The 20,502-nt window shown below is 37.7% G+C and overlaps 1 protein-coding gene and 1 pseudogene across 3 annotated transcripts in view; both read left to right on the top strand.

Annotated features, from left to right (window-relative positions):
- The window catches only part of PDSS2 (decaprenyl diphosphate synthase subunit 2), a 260,551-nt gene that overhangs the window by 14,940 nt on the left and 225,109 nt on the right, over positions 1–20,502 (top strand). The gene's annotated exons all lie outside the window — the stretch shown is intronic.
- Positions 1,977–7,701, top strand: LOC144244664 (large ribosomal subunit protein eL38 pseudogene; annotated as a pseudogene).

The raw sequence follows: 20,502 nt of genomic DNA, 5'->3' as shown, positions 1-20,502 counted from the left end.
CATGACCTAAGCTAAAGTCGGACGCTTAACCGACTAAGCCACCCAGGCGCCCCTCTATTTTTAATTTTTTGAGGACCCTCCATACTGTTTTCCATAACGGCTGTACCGATTTGGAAAATCGGTGCCCAAGAGTTCCTTTTCTCTGTATCCTCACCAACACTTAATCTCTTGTCTTTTGATGAAAGTCATCCTAAGAGGTGAGATGTGAAGTGATATCTTGTGGTTTTGATTTGCATTTCCCCAATGATTAGTGTTGAGCACCTTTTCATGAACCATCTGTGTTTTCTTTGGTCCTTGACCCATATTTTCATCGGATGATGATGATGATGACGACGATGATGATTTTGCTATTGAGATATGGTTTGCAAATATTTTCTTCCATTCTGAAGTTACCTTTTCATTGTGTTGATTGTTTCCTTTGCTGTAAAGAAGCTTTTTAGTTTGATGTAGTCCTACTTTTTTGCTTTTCCTTTTGTGGCCTTTGTTTTTAGTGTCATATCCAATACATCATTGCTAAGACCAATGTCAAGGAGGTTTTTCCTTATTTTCTTTTGGGGTTTTCCAGTTTCAGGTCTTACATTTAAGTCTTTAATCTGCTTGGAGTTAATTTTTGTGAATGGTATAAGATAGAGGACTAGTTTCATTCTTCCATTCATTTCTTCTTTTAGCAACTAGTCAAGTTGTCCCCTAGTAGCTAGGTGTTGTGCTTATTACTGGGAGATTCAAAGAACACAGGCACTGAAGTGCATTTCTCCTACCCCTCACCAAAATTTATATTTTAATAAGGAAAATAGATGTACTTAAAACAATAAGTACAATAAAGAGTTACACATGTTGGGCCAAAAGTGTTTCTAAGTAAAATGAAGACACAAAGAATAGAGGGGTCCACTAGGCAGGGGGGCTAATGAATCAAGAAAGCTCAATGAAATGACTTGAGTTAAATATTGAAAACTGAGAAAGATGTTCTTCTTTCTGATAGAGAAATGATGAGAATGGGGTATGAACTTGGGTGGTGGTGGTGGTGGTGGTGGTGGAGATGAGTTACAAAAAATAAATTTAAGGATGGGGTGCCTGGGTGGCTCAGTAAGTTAAGTGTCGGACTCTTGATTTTGGCTTAGGTCATGATCTCGCGACTCATGGGTCCGAGCCCCATGTTAGGCTCTGTGCTGAGAGCCCAGAGCTTGGACCCTGCTTCAAATTCTGTGTCTCCCTGTCTCTGCCCCTCCTCCAACTCATATTCTCTCTCTCTCTCTCTCTCTCTCTCTCTCTCAAATGTAAACATTAAAAAAATTTTTTTAATGGATTTAAGATTTAAGGTACATTTGCAAAGTAGAATTGACAGGACTTGGGGTAAGTTTGAGAGTAAGAGAGCAGATTTGAAGTAAGCTGAGTAATTGAGTATATTGAGATACCATTAACTGACAGAGGGCATAAAGGAGGAGACACATGTTTGGGTACAAAGTGTAGGGAGAAATTTTGTAGATTTGTTGAACTTGAAATGCTTGTGACATGTGGAGATGTCCAAAATGCAGTTAGAATAGGTTCAGTGCTCCTAATGGAAATAGACCCAGGCTAGATTTGGAAGGTAAGATTTGAAACCATAGGGATTTGTGATCTTTTGGGGAAGGGGTATAGAATAATGTCAGTTTTGTTCAGTTGCAGAGAAAGAAATTGATTTTTGATTACTTCAGCAAAAATAAGAAATTTATTGGAAAGACACTAGGTAGATCAGTTTCAAAGGGGGAGTTAAAAAATTGGCTCAGTTGGTTCAGTGTCCAACTCTTGATTACAGTTCAAGTCATGATCTCACAGTTTGTAAGTTCAAGCCCCACATCGAGCTCTGTGCTGACAGTGCAGAGCCTGCTTAGGATTCTCTCTCTCTCCTCCTCTGTCTCTCTGCCTGCTCTCTCTCTCTCTATCTCTCAAAAAAAACAAAACAAAACAAAACAAAACAAAAAAATCAGGCCTTCGGAAGAATGGAAACTGCGGAAGCTCTAAGGGATATCGGAAGGAGGAATTTAGGGACAGTTTCTCTGAAGTATAGCACTGTTGTCAGGAAGTTTTGGCTCTGGATGCCTTTCATTCTTATGAGGCTTCTCAAAGCTCAAATTCCTGTGAGGGGGGATTCATTTGGCTTTTCTTCCATCCTATAACTGCTGCAGATCACTTTCTTTACTGGCAAACAGTGTACTATCAGAGGCCCTTCCTGGGTCATTGGCCACTGCTTTGATCTGTTGGAGGTAAATACTGTATTTCAGGCCTACTCAGAACTCATAGAATAAGGGAAAGGAATTTTCCTAAAGGAAAAGTGAAATATTATGTGACAAAGGGGGAACAGGTTCTGGGCAGGACACCCCCCTCAGTCTTGATCTTATGACCATAGAGTACTCCTCATGAAACCATATGTGCAGCTTGAGGGTTGGGTAACATGTAGTAGGGTACAGTACATTCTTAGGGAGTGTAAATCATCTGATAGGCAACATAATTGTGCCTTCAGATCCCATTTGGGCCTGCACCTGTTTTTCTTGATGATGGCTTGCTGGAATTTAAAATTAAATGCATCCAATAACAAGAAAGCCTGAGATTACCTATTACCCTGCTGCCTGTTAGTATCACCGTGTCCACTTTGCTTCCGGCAATTAACTGCTACCACCTGGATCCAGCCTTCCATGAGCTCTTCCCATCGCTTTCTGAGTTTAGGGAGTCCATATCAGTTGTAGTTCCTCCCACCCAATCCTTAGCCCTAGCAAGAACCATTGAGGTGGTTAGTCGTGATTGTGGTGTGCCCCTTACCACCCCTACTTTTGTGTCAGGATTGAAGGGAGGATCTTCTGGGCCCAGTTCAGAGACACAATAAGAGCAGTATCTTACATGAATAGAAGTTTATAGTTTGAATAGAGAAAAGTGGTGAGAGAATAACATCTTTACCTTAGGCTTCCCTTTTTCCAAAGAACCTAATAGGACAGTTAGAACCATTTTCATATTGGGAATTGCAACTTAGTTCTGGTCAAATACCATCGTCTGTCATAGTAAATTAACGACAACTTGAATAATTTTTGTATTTGATTTGCAATTTTAATTTTATTAATTTTAGTTGTATAAGAACTGTAACCATACAGTGTTTATAACTTTTATATTTATACATATTTAAATAATATTTTAATAAAAATCATTTAAGGCAATAATGGATGACTGATGGGGCACCTGGGTTGCTCAGTCTGTTAAGTGTCTGACTCTTGATTTCACCTCATGTCATGATCTCACAGTCCTGAGCTCAAACCCTGCATTGGGCTCCACGCTGGATGTAGAACCTGCTTAAGATTCTCTCTCTCTCTCCCTCTGTCCCTCTCCTGTGGACTCTCTTTCTCTCTCTCTCAAAAATANGACTGAGTTTTTATCCTTAAAAATGTTCCATATATTACTCAAGGATGAGGGCTACTCACAAGTCTATGTCCTTATTTCTGGGCCCAGTTAGTAAGGATAAATTGATCGTAGGTTTTGAACAGCTATAATAACTAATTCTTGGTGCTTATTTTCTAATGAATTAGGATTCAGATGCCCACATCTCTCCTTTATGTTGCTTATTACTACTGTATGGCCAACTGCATTTCATTAATACTACTGTAGTCTACAATTATTCTTCCTTATTCTTCTACAGGAGTCAGAATTTTCATGTGTTATGTGTGTGTGTTTAACACCATAGAGGCCTTTTAGTTACCAAAACATACTCATCTGTGCTTGTAGTTTGAAGACTTTAATAATGAATGTTTTTCTAAAAATAGATACCTTGGAGTAGATTTTTAAAACGAGCACTAGATGTTAATCATTCAGATCGCTGTTTCTGATTTAATACTTATTTGAAGTTCTAGATACAAATCTTTAGTTTATGGAGTGCAGCTGCATTGCTTTTCTTCCTGTGACTCACCAAAGCCTACTCAAAGCCTTTCATTTTTTTTCTATTTTTGTATACTGAAGCTTCATTTTAACAAATATTTAAAAATAGCTTTAAAAATTACCATTCTTTGGGAGTCTCCTTGGAAGTTTATTTCATTTGCTCCAAAGATTTTTAAGCAAGCTGAATTGGTTTTATTTCCAGAGTTCTGAGGTTAGCAAGAGGTCTAGTAAATACTAAACCATAGTCTAAAAACTTAACAGTCGTGTTAGAAATTTTTTAGTCATTGATAATTTGCATGAACATATTCTTTATAGCATTTCTATATAAAATTGTTCAGTATCAACAAGAAAATGAAATTTATTTTATCCTCAGAATAGAAATGGCTTCACAAAGCTACTTCCTCACCATTTCTTTCTAACTTTAGATTATTTTTTTATGTTGCTGTATATTTAAAATGGATGTCATTTAGTTTCACAGAACTAATAGTAAATAGTATATACAAAGCTTTTATTAAAAGATATTTATATAGTGCTATAATTTTTAAATATTGTATATTGTCTCACATACTTTTTTTTAATGTTTTTATTTATTTCTAGGATAGAGAGAGAGAGAGACAGACAGCGTGAGCAGGGGAGGGTCAGAGAGAGAGGGAGTCACAGACTCAGAAACAGGCTCCAGGCTCTGAGCTGGCAGTCAGCACAGAGCCTGACGCGGGGCTCGAACCCACGAACTGCGAGATCATGACCTAAGTGAAAGTCGGACGCTTAACCGACTAAGCCACCCAGGTGCCCCTTACATACTTTTTATTCTGTAGTACTCATGATTAAAAACAAGAGTGACAGGGCACCTGGGTGGTTAAGTCAGTTAGGCATCCAGCTCTTGATTTCAGCTCATGTCATGATTTCACCATTCATGTGATTGAGCCCCATGTTGGACTTTGCTCTGAGAGCACAGAGCCAGCTTTGAATTCTCTCTCTCTCTCTCTCTCTCTCTCTCTCTCTCTCTGTCCCTCTCCTGCTCAAACTTTCACTCTCTCAAATAAATAAACTTAAAAAAATAAAAACAGGAGTGACAACAGAGTGTGCGTGATATAATTTTGTGAGTACATAGAAAGGAGCTCCAGAAATGAACATCTAAAAGTTGGTAGGCCTAGCCTTGGACATTTTTTTAAGTCTATTTATTTATTTTGAGCGAAAAAGCACAAATGGAGGAGGGGAAGAGAGAGACCAGGAGAGAGAGAATCCCAAGCAGGCTTCACACTGTCAGTGCAGTACCTGATGTGGGGCTTGAACTCACGAACTGTGAGATCATGACCTAAGTCGAAGTCAGGAAGTCAGATGCTCAACCGACTGAGCTACTTAGGTGCCTCTTAGAATTTTAATTTAAGTTTAAAAGTACTCCATGGGGCACCTGGGTATGTCTCAGTCAGTTGAGTGTCTGACTCTTGATTTCCAGCACAGGTCATGATCCCAGGGACATGGAATCAAGCCCGGCATATGGCTCTGTGCTGGGTGCGGGGCCTACTTACAGTTCTCTGTCTCCCTCTCCCCCTCTCCCCAGCTCATGCTCTCTTTTTCTCTTAAACAAAACAAAACAAAAAAAAGGAGGGGGGGAGAAAAGAAAAAAGTACTCTTGTGTTTACCTGGTCAGTTTAGGACAAAACCAGAGTGGAGTTTGAAAGATACGCTGCACTACAAATGTAAGGTGAAAGTGGAGTATTAGGACTGTTACCATGAGAAACAGTAGCAGTTGAAGTCGTGTGGTATAGTGAAAAGAACAGAGTTTTGCAAGATGACTGACCTGGGTTCAGTCCTGGCTTAAGTCATTTACTAGCTGCTGTTTGGGCAAGTTAGCTGTTCAGAGCTGTTATCAGCAAAAATGGGAATAATAATACCTATCTTGTGAGTCTTGAATGAAAGGCCTAGGTGACAACATAGTTCTCCTTCCCTAACTAGAGACTAGGAAATGTCCTTGGCAAAAATAAACATCCTTTCTGAAGCGAAGTAAAAAAATTGTATTTTCATTAATGAATTGCAAGTAAAATAGGATTGACTAATGGTTTAGGAGAATGAAGAAAGTAATGGTTGCTGGTTAACATGTGGCCCTGAATTAGATTTTAGAACTCTTGAAGTTGGTTTAGCATAAAGGAGTTCAAAATATGAATACAGTTGGCTCCTACTGATGTGTTACAAACCGAGACAGAGTTGAAACTAGAGAACCGAGAGTCTTAAAATGGATGAGATTAATATATGTCAAGAGGTTTTGTAATCTTTAAGTTCTTTTAGCAATGAATAAGGTACTATCACTTTTTTGTCCTTGCCAAGAGTAAAGGGGAAACATCTGGGAGTGGTAAATCTCCCCAGATTCTCTGGTATCTTCTTCTCTTTGGGTAAACTGGCTGTTATCTGTTTAAGCAGCCATTGATGCTACTGGAACCATGTGGGCACTTAGATGTCCCTGTAGTGGGCACCTAGATGTCCCTGTAGTTAGGGGCCTAAGACAAATGTTTAGATATGGTGATGCCCAGTCTAGTTTTATGGATTGTAAGCAAGGTGCATGGCTCTTTATATGCCTATCNGGAGAGTGCTGCTATAAACATTGGGGTACATGTGCTCCTATGCATCAGCATTTCTGTATCCCTTGGGTTATGCCTATCAAGTCTTGAGATCTCAAACTGGGAGAAAAAAAGATTGGGCATATGTTCTTCAGTTTACCATTTGAGATGAATCAATTATAGATGACCACTTCATTAATTAATTGGCCTATCTGTGTCCTTTATATTGGACCTCTGATTTCAATAGAAGTGTATCTAAGACTGTGACCTTTTCAAAAGAAATTATTTTGTCTTCTATTCCTGTTGCCCAACATATTCTTGACACACAGACAATCTTCAATAAGTACTCACAGAACTTAATCGAATGGAGTAAGACCTTTCCTAACCACAAGACTTTGCCTTTCTCCTGACCTTTGCTTTAGTCATTACTTTAATTAGATCATGGTATTTATTTTACATATTATTCTTCATAGTATAGGACATCATGGTAGGAAATAGTGATCAACTCTTCCCAAAGATCGAGAAAGAAAAAAAAAATGTGCTTAAATTGTAGCAGGATTGATTAAAATTTGGCGCAGGGAGGGGTGCTTGGGTGGCTCAGCCAGTTAAGCGTCTGACTTTGGCTCAGGTCATGATCTCACGGTTCGTGGGCTCGAGCCCCGTGTCAGGCTCTGTGCTGACAGCCAGCTCAGAGCCTGGAGCCTGCTTCAGATTCTGTATCTCCCTCTCTCTCTCTGACCCTCCCCTGTGCGCTCTCTCTCTCCCTCTCTCTCCGAAATAAATAAAAAACATTAAAAAAAATTATAAAATTAGGCGAGGGGAGGGGTACTTTTCCTAGCTGTAACATTTATTAGGGATGGATTACAGAGACACTGTTGCATTTTTTTACTTTGAAATCTTCCATGGGCTTGGCATTCATCTTCTTAAAGACATTGAGAAGAGTAACCTAACATTCCTTCTTCTTCACTGAGAAGAGTAGCAACATCCTTGCTTCTTGCCACTTGCTGTGCAGCCACAAGCTCTCCTGTGCCCCTGTGCAATACCTTACAAAATTGGAGAAATCAAAGGCTTCCTGCTCACAACCAGGTAAAAGGATGCCAAATCTGTCAAGATCAAGAAAAATATGGATAATGTGAAGTTTAAAGTGCAATGCAGTAAGTACCTTTTGACCTTGGCCATCACAGGCAGAGAGAAGGCAGAGAAACTGAAGCAGCTCTTGCTCCCAGGTCTGGCAGTCAAGGAGCTGAAATGAACCTGGTACACTGATTTGAACTTTATAAAACTTTTTAAAATTAAAAAAATATATACGTATTGGCTTCCAGATATTGCAGATTTAGAATTTGAGAACAAATTCTGATCAACAGGTGTACAACTTCTGCAAAAATTGTAAAATTTGTTATTCCATAATACGGTCCTCTATCAAAAACAGCTGTCTCCAAATAGTGCTTCATACTGTTGGCAAATTCATTACAAATGCAGGAAGCAATTCCTGTTTCATCTGATTGTAATTTGTGAAAATAATTTAGGTGTAAGCTATCCACAAACCATTTTTTTAACAGTCCTATCTAAATCCTCATATTTTGGCATTACACATGAGTGTCATGAGTTTAAATTCTAGAACATCCAAGCAGAAATATAAGAAAGGGCTCATTTAGGATGGAATGGCAAACATTCTAATTGGGAGGGTCCTCATTTTGATTTCTGCTTTCCTGCCCCCACCCCTTAACCAAAAACCAAAGGGAAACATCTGGAGTCATTTAGACAGTATAAATATTCTTAAAAGAATGGACCCCTAATCATAAAGCCTTTCTGGCACTGAAAGATGTGTTTGGATAGATAGAGTTCACATGATGGGTAAAAATATCTTTGAATTCATAAAGGCTCTCACAGGTCATGAGTGGAGAGTTTGGAGTGTGGTGGACTGAGACTGATGGAGTTCATAATAGGTTTTAAGAGGAAAATAATCCATTAGTGCACAGGGATTACTTTCTCATCTTTTCCCTTAGAAAGTAGCTGATTTCCTGTTAAATGATGGTTGTTTCACTTTGAAGGAAATGTGTCAAAGGTATAAATTTAGTTTTATTCTCTTTTCATAGTTTAAACAGGCTTTGCTTCAGGGAAACAAAGAGAAAACAATGCCCTTCAGAGCCTCTGTCTTCAGCCTCTGCTTTGTAGTTCTGTGTAAGACAGAAAGTAGGGAGGAGGAATAGTAGCAAAGCCTTGAAAACACGCACGCACGCACGCACGCACGCACGCACGTATCAGTTAAGGGAACTGAAAGATACAGCTGTGTTGCAGTTAGTCACCGAATCTTTATTGACCATCAACTCTGCATTAAAGCACAGTGATGGATATTCTAAGTAAAAAGGGTTTCTGTACTCCAAGGACATGGAGTATTCTTGAGGAAACTAGATGTAAACATACGAAGTTCAAGTGACAATGTAAGATAAAAATAATTTAATCATACTTGTCAGTAATTGTCAAATGGAAGATTTAGTTAGGTGTTCCAGGAGTTCAGATCAGAGGTAGACTACTGTGAGTGGGAGAACTTCGAGCAGCTGCCTGAAGAATGGGTAGAATTTTGGATTGATGGAAAATAGGAAGAAGATATTCCTTTCCTTCCCATTCACTGGCATACCATGGGTGGAGTTCTGGAAGAGCAGTTAGGATCATGTTAATTTTGTGTCAAAATTAGCAGTTAACCATGTGGGAGAACTTTAATTTAATGAACCTGAGAAAACCTCTTGATGATTTCACCATCTTTGTAAGTTCCCTTAATTCAGGCCTATAAAACAAAAACAAAACGTTTATAAGCACTGGAAGGCAGGAGAAAGTGATGCCATCCAGGATATTCACTGTGAAAGCAGCGGTATTGCTGCTTTAGTAATTCAAATTATTAAATTTGAACATTTCAAGCAGTTTAACTGAGGGAAAGAACACACACAAAGGAGTTGTGTCTCTTCTTGAGAAACCTTGACTTCCGACTGCTCAGAAAGCCCTGGTAACTCCAGACCATCAAATAAGCTTTCAGAGATTCTGATCTTCATACAAATTACCAATATAAAGAGGAAAATGTTTTCTATATGCCTTCTTTCTCTCTTATTCTCAGAACTAAAGTGATTATATTTTTCTCAAGATCAAGTTAAGGAAGATAATATTTTCATTCTTGTCATTGTGTTGCCTTTTCTCTTTTTCCTGTCCCTCTTTCCTTTATTGTAGAGTACACTTGTTGAGTACATTTTAATAAATTATTTATTTAAAAATATCTAAATCTGTACTCATGGTTATTTACAGGTACATATGATAGAGATGCAGAGATTATCAAATTTATGGTGAATGGGCATACACAGCCCTGGGTTGCATGGATTTTTTTTTTTAAACAAATCTGGTCAAGTTTTGTTTTTCAGACTAGAAATGAATGATATCTTTTCAGGAACCTGGAGGAATCAGAGAGAAAAAGCAAATGTTGCTGTATCAGAGAGGGTAGGGTTTTGTTTTTTTTTTTCCCCTGGGAGACTAAAAACCTAAGTAGGTTTCATTGTATATAAAAATCTCTAGTTGAAAAGAGCCTTCTTTGGTGTATGTTACTTGATTTTAAAAATTTAATCTCATTTTTATGTAAAACATGTCCCTGTTAGCACATAAATTCATTTTAAAAGTACTCATAATCTTACCACTCAGAGATAGCTAGTATTACTATTTTGGTGTATAGCCTTCAAGACTATAAAGTCAGGAGGCACCTGGGTGGGTCAGTCGGTTAAGCGTCCGACTCTTGATTTCGGTTCAAGTCAGGATCTCACAGTTCTTGAGTTCGAGCCCCACATTGGGTTCTGTGCTTATAGTGTAAAGGCTGCTTGGGATTCTCTCTCTTCCTCTTTCTCTGCCCCTCCCATGCTCTCCTCTCTCAAAAAAATAAACTAATAAAAAAATTTTTTTAAATTATTTTCACTATAAAAGTGAGTTTGCCCATGTGTGCATTGTGTATTTTTGTTTATATAGCAGTATAAAGAGAATTGCTTTTAGTGTTAAATGAGCTTAATTTTTAACAACTACATGGTATTCTATTGTATGGATATACCATAATATAATTCAGTACCCTGTTGGGTTGGGACATTTTTCCTCCTAAGTTTGATGTGATGTCTTTCCCTAGCCCTAGGTCCCAAAGATGTTCTCCTATGTTTTCTTCTAAAAGTTTTACAGTTTCATGTTTTTTATTTAAATCCATAATCCATTTTGCATTCGTTTTGTGTATAGCATGTTTTTAAAATCAAGGCTCTTTTTTTTCCTGCCTGTGAATGTCTAGTTATTCCAGCACAATTTGTTGAAAAGACTACCCTTCTTTCCTTGAACTGCTGTTGCACTTCTATCAGAGATTACTTGTTGTATTAGTATTTATCCATTTCTGGATTCTGTTTCACTGATCTGTGCTTCTGTTCTTCTGCCAATACCATACTGTCTTGATTTCGATGGCTATGGAGTAGGACTTAACATCTGATAAAGTGGTTCCTCCTACTTTATTCTTCCTTTGTCTGATTATTTTAGAATAAACTGGTTTGTATCTGTCATAGTTGTTGTAGTTGGTGGCAGCAGAATCTGGCACCTCTTCTGCACCCCAACTGAGCACAGGGTGGAAGAAAGGATTTTTTAGGGACTAGGAAATAGTTCCTAATGTTAAGTAGAAACATGACATGATTAAATATTATTTTCGTAGAAAATACTCCTTTTGTGATATCAATAAGACTATTATACAGTGTTTAAAGTGGCATTATTCTGTTTGAAAGCAAAGGAGTAGATGGCTAAGTACTCAAGGACCCTTCTGTTGTTGTTTTCGTTTCATTGACTTTTGTCAGGGACTTGGGTTTAGGTTTCTACAGCAACCAGTCTGAACTACATGATACCAACACATAGTGTGCATGTGGTATTAACTCTGATGCCTTATACACTACATGTGGCAGAGTTGCAGTTGCTATGGAGATCAATCTTTGGACACACTCGATTGATAACGATGTCTCTCATATGTGGATTTTTCTGCTAAAAGAATATGAAGTGGTGCTATGAGTTGACCAAGAGAGGTATAAGACTTTATCAATAATTTCTTTATAGCTGAGAATCTCACATTTGAAACATTTGCTCACAGACATACTAAAGTGTGTGTGTGTGTGTGTGTGTGTGTTTAATAACATATGGCTTGCTTGATACCTGAAAGTGGAGGGAAAATATGACGTCAAAGAACACATTATGAGAGTAATTTGACAGACTTCTCTAGGCCAGTCAACATCATTTAAAGAATATACTATAAAAAAATTTAAAGACTAAATATCTTACATTGTTTTAGTAGGCTTATAATAAAGTCAGTTGTCAGTAGAAAAGGGAAGGAAGCAATTCTTGTGAACTACTCTCATTTGAATATGGGGCCTTGGGTAACGGCTAGTAAGAACCTTTTTCCTGGAGCACTGTATCTCTGAAGAGTCCTTGGAACTCCAGGAATGAGAAACAATTGAGGAAGTAGAGGAAGTGATTTTATTTTTTCTTTGACAGTGTTACTTAAACTAGGATACAGGTCCTAGTTACTGATAGGAAGAGGGTCCACATTTACAGAATTCTTGAAAGAAATGCAGTTGTAGGTTGATAAACATCTTTGCTTTGGGTTAGAGAAACTTGTCAACCAGGAGATGATACACCAGAGTAGTGTTCTCAACCCTGGCTGCATATTAGCATGTAGGGCTTTAACAAAGTACTGATGTTTGAGCCTAACAAAAGCTAAATCAGAATCTCTGGGAATGATGAAAAACTGTGGCATTGGTATTCTTTTTCTTTCTTCTTCTTGTAAAGTGAATACTTGATACTAATATGCAACCAGGATTGAGAGCCTCTGCAACAGAGTAAGTTTTCATCTAGAATCTTAAATTTTAGCTAAATTTGTATATTAGAATGCATCAAGAAAAGTAATATGAATATTGCAGAGAGTTTAGAAAGGACAGTCTTACCATCTATGTTAGTTTCCTATTGCTGTTTTAACAAATTACCACAGAATTCCTGAATTAAAACAACATAAGTTTATTATCTTACTTTCCTGGAGATCAGAAGTCCTAAATGGGTCTTATGGGGGTAAAATCAGGGTGTCCGTAGAGCTGAGTTCCTTCTGGAGACTCTAGAAAGAATTCATTCCTCCTTGCCTTTTGCTGCTTCTAGAGGCTGCCTACCTTGCTTGTGGCCACATCACTTCAACCTCTGCCTATGTTGTCACCTCTCCTTTTCTGACTCTGACCCTTCTGACTCCGTTATGAGGAACCTTGTGATTATAGTGAGCCCATCCAGGTAATCCAGGATAATCCCCTGATCTCAAGATCATTAACTCAATCACATCACACTTTACTTTGCCAAGTAAAGTAATATTCACGGCTTCCAGGGATTAGGACCTGGACATCTTTTGGGACAGGAGGGCATTTATTAGGCCTACCATACCAGTTTAACACTAAGATTGTCACTTTGGTCTTTTCCTTCCTAGTCTTTAATACGCATATTTTTATTAGAATGTGATCATCTTGGATATACAGTTTTTATTCTTTCCTGCTTAGTCCTCATAACCTTCGTCATCATTTTGAACAGCTACATCACAGTCCATCCATGATTATGCCATATTTTACATCATCTTCACCCTGTTGTTGGATTCTTATTATTTCAAATTCCTGTTATTGATACATCAAGCTGTGATAAGTATTTTTATTTATTAGGTAGATCCCATGATATGGGTAGAAGTACTGAGCTAAATATTATAAATCTTTCTATAGTGTTTAATTCAAACTCCAAAGTTGTATTTTTGAAGAGTTCTAATTGATTTGCAACACTATCAGCAATGTAAGAGAACACTATGGGTGTCTTTTTAGGTCTTTGCCAATATTGGTCAATATCATTACAAAAAGACTTTTACTAATAAGATAGCTATGTGAAAAAATGTTATCCTGATTTAAATTCAATCTGCTTGAAAATTTTTTCTGTGTTTGTTTATTAGTTTCTCTTTGTTTTGTTCATTTATTTCTCATAGTATGATTTATTTATTAATCTTTAAGATATCTTTTGTAAGTGATAGATCAAAAATTCTACTCCTGAAACCAGTATTATACTGCATGTTAACTAACTAGAATTTGAATAAAAATTTGAAACCAGCCAACAAAAAATCTTTAAGACATCTTTATTTTTTTATTAAAAGTTTTTTTTAATGTTTTATTTATTTCTGAGAGAGAGAGAGACAGCATGAACAGGGGAGGGTCAGAGCGAGAGGGAGATACAGAGTCTGAAACAGGCTCCAGGCTCTGAGCTGGCAGTCATCACAGAGCCCGGTGCGGAGCTCGAACCCATGAACTGTGAGATCATGACCTGAGCCGAAGTTGGACACTTAACCGACTGAGCCACCCAGGCGTCCCAAGACATCTTTATATGGTGAAACTACTACCTTATATGCTACAATCTTTTTTAAAACATTTAAAAATTTTAAATTGTTCTTATCTGTGATTCTTCTATTTTGCTATACTTAAGTTTTTTCACCTGACAAAGGTTTGTGGTATTCAGTTGTTTTCTTTTTCATCTTTCATGATTTAGTCACTGTCCTTAGCGAATTGTTCACAAAGCTAAGAATTTCAGGGATTTAACGAGTCCACACTTCCCATATGACTTACTATACCAAGCAAGTACCAGATTAGTTTGGTTCTGTTTGTATAATTTATCAAAATTAGGAACAATTTTTTTTAAAAGACTAGAGAAGAAATCTAGCAATTGTAGTGCAGTCCCTTAGATGTTTATTGCCCTTTGCTAGAAGGTTTATTCACCATGCTGTCATGTTGTGTGTTCATGCAGATAATTGAGAATTATAGTAAGCTATCCTAGTCTATGATAAACAGACAGAATGCACTTTAATTACATTCTAATTTATTATCTAGTGAAGGTACCTTGCTAACAAATCAACCCAGATATGACTTATTGGATAGCCTTTGCACTTAGAGGAATAATCAGTCTGTAATCATAAACAACATGAACCGTTCATCTTCTAGATTGCTATTATATTTATTACGCTCAAATGCCTGCGCTGGGTTTCTTTCCTGTTTGCTTCTCGTTTCATGGCTTATATGCCCTTATCCTGCCTGCTATAAGTTGGTGGTATCCTGTGCTTACAGATTTTTTCTCTTCAAACATGTGTTAGGAACATGCCTGGGAACAGAGTTCTGTTACTTTACCATAGGAGTAAAATGCATTTCCCCCCGGTTACAGTAAATAGAATAAACTATCACCATAACATACTAATATGTGATTTATTTCCTGCTACCCGATAAGAACTAGCACACTTCTAATTCTATAAAGAAAAAGTTTGGCCCGAAGAATAGCCATCACATTCTTTAATATCCTGTATTACTTCCCCCTGGTTCTAAAACAGAGGTATGCAAATTAAGCTGAAACAACAGCCAGCCCTTTGTTTGTTTGTTTTGAGACAACCTTGTGCAGAGAATCTTACCTGGGAGCGGGTTTTACCGAGTGAATAGAGTTCTCTGGTGCAGCACATTCTTTAATTCTACTACTTAATAATGAACAGCCTATGGCACTGGTTCCACAGAATAATTTAGTTTGTGGCATTACATTACCTCACTTGACCTGGATTGTTTTTGAATACCACTGTGTTAGGTGGGCTTTGTAGTGGGGCTAAAGTTGGGAAGGTACAGAACAGTGTAGAACCAGCCACCTAAGGAAATTTATAATCCGCTTCCTCGATAGAGTTAACAATTAAGAGTTGTTTTGGCTTCTTTATTTCAGACATTCTTTTTTTCTCTCTCCTTTGCCTCACTTCAGTGATTTTAATTGAATCTACTGATCCTGCTTAGCATCTTTAGCAAACAAAGATGATAATAATCCGTATCTGAGAGTATCCCCTTTTTATGAACAAGTGTCTTACACCTAGAAGACCCCTCACCAGTGCTTCTGGTATAACGCTGTCACAACAGATGTGTCTATAATTGCACACCTGATAAGTGCTAGAAGGGATCTGGAATTTCTGCATTTCAGTGCTGTGATTTTTTTGTTTCCGTTCTTGGACCAAATTTGAATTAAAAAGGAAGGTAAAAAAGATTTTACTTACCTTCTTTTTCCACATTGGAAATTTGTTTTGGCATGTAAATCAGTTTAGGTGGGGCTTGGAAGTTCTTTCTGTTTTGAAGATTTCTGCAGAAACTATAATTAAAATTTTTTTTTAATGTTTTATTTATTTCTAGGAGAGAGAGAGAGAGACAGCGCGAGCAGGGGAGGGTCAGAGAGGGAGTCACAGACTGAAACAGGCTCCAGGCTCCGAGCTGGCAGTCAGCACAGAGCCCGACGCGGGGCCCGAACCCACGAACCGCGAGACCATGACTTAAGCGAAAGTCGGACGCTCGACCGACTAAGCCACCCAGGCGCCCCTAAAAATTTTTTTTACCTAGAAATTGCTTAGTTAATCGCTTTCATTTGAGAATCTTAATTTTATTTGGCTTCAGTATGTGTGGTAAAATAGTGGTATAAAATCACCTTTCTTCTTTCCTTTTTGTTTAAGCATTCTCTCTGAGCCAGGTAACGTTTAAGGTCTATTCTTAAGATTCTGTGATTCTGTCCCTTTAATGTCTTGCTCTTTTTCCTGTACACCACTCTCACACAGGCCCAGGTGTCTAGAGTTTCCTATGGATATTGTCCTTAGGGCCTGTTTGGCTCCACTTTGGAACTGACCAAGGCATTGTTACCATTTTATGGGCTCCTCTGTACCTGGACCCCTCTTGCTCTCTCTTTGAAGCTCGATTCTATATGCTATGCTGTCTGTATATTAGGAGGGAATTAGTAATAATTCTTACCTTACTTTTACTAGTGATGGCTTAGATGCTTCTGTTGGAACTAACCCCAAAGAGACCATATTTAGTATTTTGAGATCAGGTTGAGGGGAGGGAGAGAGTGGTATCTTGACAAGGTGCAGAAGGAAGTATGTAGTTCTGAGCAGCCAGCCAGGGGCTTGCTTTGTGCATCCTGTTTAGGCAGCCACCTATTTCATATGGTTCTCCGGCTGTGCTTGAGAATATTGGCAGGGCTCACTACAAGCCAAATCCTTCTCTGAAGTTGCAGCCTAGTTTGTTTTGGAGAAAATTTACTTCATGTTTGCCATCCTCTTCGCTCTATAGCTGTTACTATATGAATTATTCAAGAACACCTTTTTATGATTGTGTTTAAACTCCATTTTAGGAATAATAACTATGCAGTTATATTCTGAATTTCATGGCATTTTGACTTTTAGGAAGACCCTTTTAGGATCAAGTCAGAGCAAAATAGTTAGTTATATTTGACCATAATGGAATATAAGTCCCACTTTGGCTTCCAGCCTATAAATTATGAAATACTCTCCAAAATGGATCTTACCGAGATCACCAAAGACCTCCATATCACTAAATCTATTGGATTTCTTTTAGTATTTGTTCTAATTGTATTGTTGACAGTTTCTTTTTTCTTGAAAAATGCTTTTTACTTGATCTTCTTTCTAGCCATTCCTTCCCCACCTCTGTGGTAGGCTTTACCAGGTGATTAAATATAGCTGTGCCATCACATTACTCTGTTCTGCCTCCAGTTTATCCCTCTGTATCCTTCAGTTACCAAACAATTTGCATTAGTCTAACCTCACAATNCCGCCATATTCCCGAAGAACAAAAAATTGGATGTGATCATATTGAAAAACATGCCATGTTCTTGAATAGGAAATCTCAGCCTCATAAAGTCCTGATTTTCCCATACTTAGTTTGTAAACTAACATTATCTCTATGAAAATACTATACATTATAAAATGCATATTGGACCCTGGAAAACCTTGAAAAAGAAGAGCAATGAGAAGGGATTAGCTCTTCTGGGTATTAAACTATGCCATAAACCCTCAATTAAAACAATATAGTAATGGTGCATAAATTGAAAGACTAATAGAGTAGAATTGAAAATTCAGAAATAGACTAGAAAATATAGCAACTTAGGTTATGTATGGTAAAAATAACTACCTCATATCAGTGGAAGGATGGCTTCTAATAAATGGTGTTGGTATAACTGTAACCATCTAGAAAGAGATTGTGAAGTCCATATTTAATGTTGTGTACTTGGATAAACTCAAGATTGGTCAGAGATCTAAACATAAAACCATGGGAGAGTTTAATTATAAATTTAGTGTTATAAAATCTTTCTAAAATTCTTACAGAAAATCCCAAAGTCAAAAGATTGGTTAATTTTTGCCTTTTTATTTTTCATTTTTAAAGATTAAAAAAATTTATTTATTTATTTATTTTGAGAAAGAGCAAGTGAGTGTGCGTGACAGGGGAGGGGCAGAGAGAGAATCCCAAGCAGGCTCTGCACTGTTGATCTCATGAGCTGCAAGATCATGACCTGAGCCAAAATCAGGAGTCAGACACTTAACCAACTGAACCACCCAGGCACCCCTTTATTTTTAATGATTTTATTTTTAAGTAATCTCTACACCCAATGTGGGGCTTGCACTCACAACCCTGAGATCAAGAGTTGCAAGCTCTACCAACTGAGCCAGCCAGGTGCCCTAATTTTCCTGTTAAACATCAGTATAACCTGGGCGCCTGAGTGGCTCAGTCGATTAAGCGGCCAACTTCGGCTCAGGTCATGATCTCGTGGTTCATGAGTTCAATCCCCCTGTCAGGCTTTGTGCTGACAGCTCAGAGCCTGGAGCCTGCTTCAGATTCTGTGTCTCCTTCTCTCTCTGCCCTTGCCCTGCTCACGTTCTGTCTCTCTGTCTCTCAAAAATAAAACATTTTAAAAAATCAGTATAACCAAAATTCACCATAAGCAAAGTCAGAAGAAAAATACAAGGTTCATTGCAATCTCTATCGAAATTTTAATGGCATTTGTATAGAAATAGAAAAAAGAATCCTAAAATTTGTATGGAACCACCAAAGACCCCAAATAGCTAAACAGTCTTCAGAAGAACAAAGCTAGGGGCACCTGGGTGGCTGAATCAGCTAAGCATCTGACTCTTGACTTTGGCTTAGGTCATGATCTCATTCATGGTTCATGAGTTTAAGCCATGCATCAGGCTTGCTGCTGTCACTGTGGAGCCCACTTTGGATCTTCGGTCCACCTCGTTTTTTGCCTCTCGCCTGCTCATGTTCTCTCAAAAATAAAAATAAACACTTAAAAAAAAAAAAAGAAGAAGAAGAACAAAGTTAGGGGCATCAACATTCCTGATTTCAAACTATATTTCAGAGCTACTGTAATCAAAACAGTGTGATAAAAACAGACATTGATCAGTGGAACAGAATAGAGAGCCCAGAAATAAACGCATACATACATGGTCATTTAATTTACAATGAAGGAGCCAAGAATATACAATGGGGAAAGAATAGTCTCTTTAATAAATGGTGCTGGGAAAAATGAACAATTATCTTATACCTTACGCAAAAATCAAGTCAAAATAGATTAAAGCGTTGAACGTAAAACCTGAAACCATAAAACTAGAAGAAAACATAGGAGAAGCTTAACATTGGTCTTGACATGGGTCTTGACATTAATTTTTTGGATTTGACACCAGAAGCAAAGGCAACAAAAACGGTAAACAAGTGGGACTACATCAAACTAAAAAGCTTTTGTACAACAAAAGAAACTACAACAAAATGAAAAGGGAATGGGAGAAAATATTTCCAAAATCATGTATCTGATAAGGGATTAGTATTTAAAATATATAAAGAACATAATTCAATAGAAAAAAATTTTTTTAAATGGACAGAGAACCTGATTAGGCATCCTGCCAAAGAAGGGATACAAGTGGCCAACAGGTACGTGAAAAAGTGCCCAACATCACTAATCATCAGGCAAGAGTAAATCAAAACCACAATGAGATATCATCTCATACCTGTTAGAATAGCTATTATAAAAAATATGGGAAATAACAAGTGTTGGTCAGGATGTGGAGAAAATGGAACCCTTGTGTAATGTTGGGAATGTAAACTGGTACATCCCACTGTGGGAAACAATATAGAGGATTAAAAATAGAACTACCATATGATTCAGCAATTCCACAGCTGGGTATTTTTCTGAAGTAAATGAAATCACTATCTCAAAAAGATATCCAGACCCTCAAGTTTGCTGCAGCATCATTTACAATAGCCAAGACTTGGAAACAACCTAAGTGCCCATCAAAGGATGAATGGACAAAGAAAATGTGGCATATAGATAACAGAATATTATTGAGCCATAAAAAAAGGAATCCTATTTGTGATGATATGAGTGGACTTTGAGGGCATTATGCTAAGTGAAATAAGACTGTGAAAGACAAATGCTGTGTAATCTCATTTATGTGGAATCTAAAATACAAAAACCAAAAAACCCAAACCAAAACCAAACCAGCTCATAGGAACAAAGAAGAGATGGGTGGTTGCCAGAGAAGGGAGTGGGAAGAATGGATGAAGGTAGTCAAAATGTATGTACTTCCAATTATAAAATAATTAAGTTCTAGGAATATACTATATTATATAGCATGATGACATGTTAACAATACTGTATTGTATATTTGAAGGTTGCTAAGAGAGTAGATCTTAAAAGCTCTCATCAAAGAAAAACTAATTGTGACTATGTGTGGTAATGAATGTTAACTAGACTTATTTTAATCATTTTGCAATATACACATATATCAAATTGTTAATTTGATATGAAGCTAATACGTTACATGTTAATTATCTCAAAACTTTTTAATTTAAAAAAGAGAAACATGAGTTAAAAATTTTGCCTCTAATATTACAGTCAAATATATGTATTTACGAGCTCATAGTCAGTTAAGCAACCGACTCTTGGTCTCAGCTCAGGTCATGATCTCCTGGCTTGTGAGNAGAGAGAGGGAGACCAGAATCTGAAACAGGCTCCAGGCTCTGAGCTAGCTGTCAGCACAGAGCCCGATGCGGGGCTCGAACCCATGAACCGTGAGATCATGACCTGAGCCGAAGTCGGACACAACTGACTGAACCACCCAAGCGCCCCCATGGTTTGTGAGTTTGAG

The sequence above is a fragment of the Crocuta crocuta genome, unplaced genomic scaffold (assembly GCF_008692635.1).
Source record: "Crocuta crocuta isolate KB4526 unplaced genomic scaffold, BGI_CrCroc_1.0 scaffold147, whole genome shotgun sequence".
NCBI lineage: Eukaryota > Metazoa > Chordata > Mammalia > Carnivora > Hyaenidae > Crocuta > Crocuta crocuta.
The sequence above is the reverse complement of the archived record's forward strand: the minus strand, read 5'-3'. Positions and strand labels throughout refer to the sequence as shown.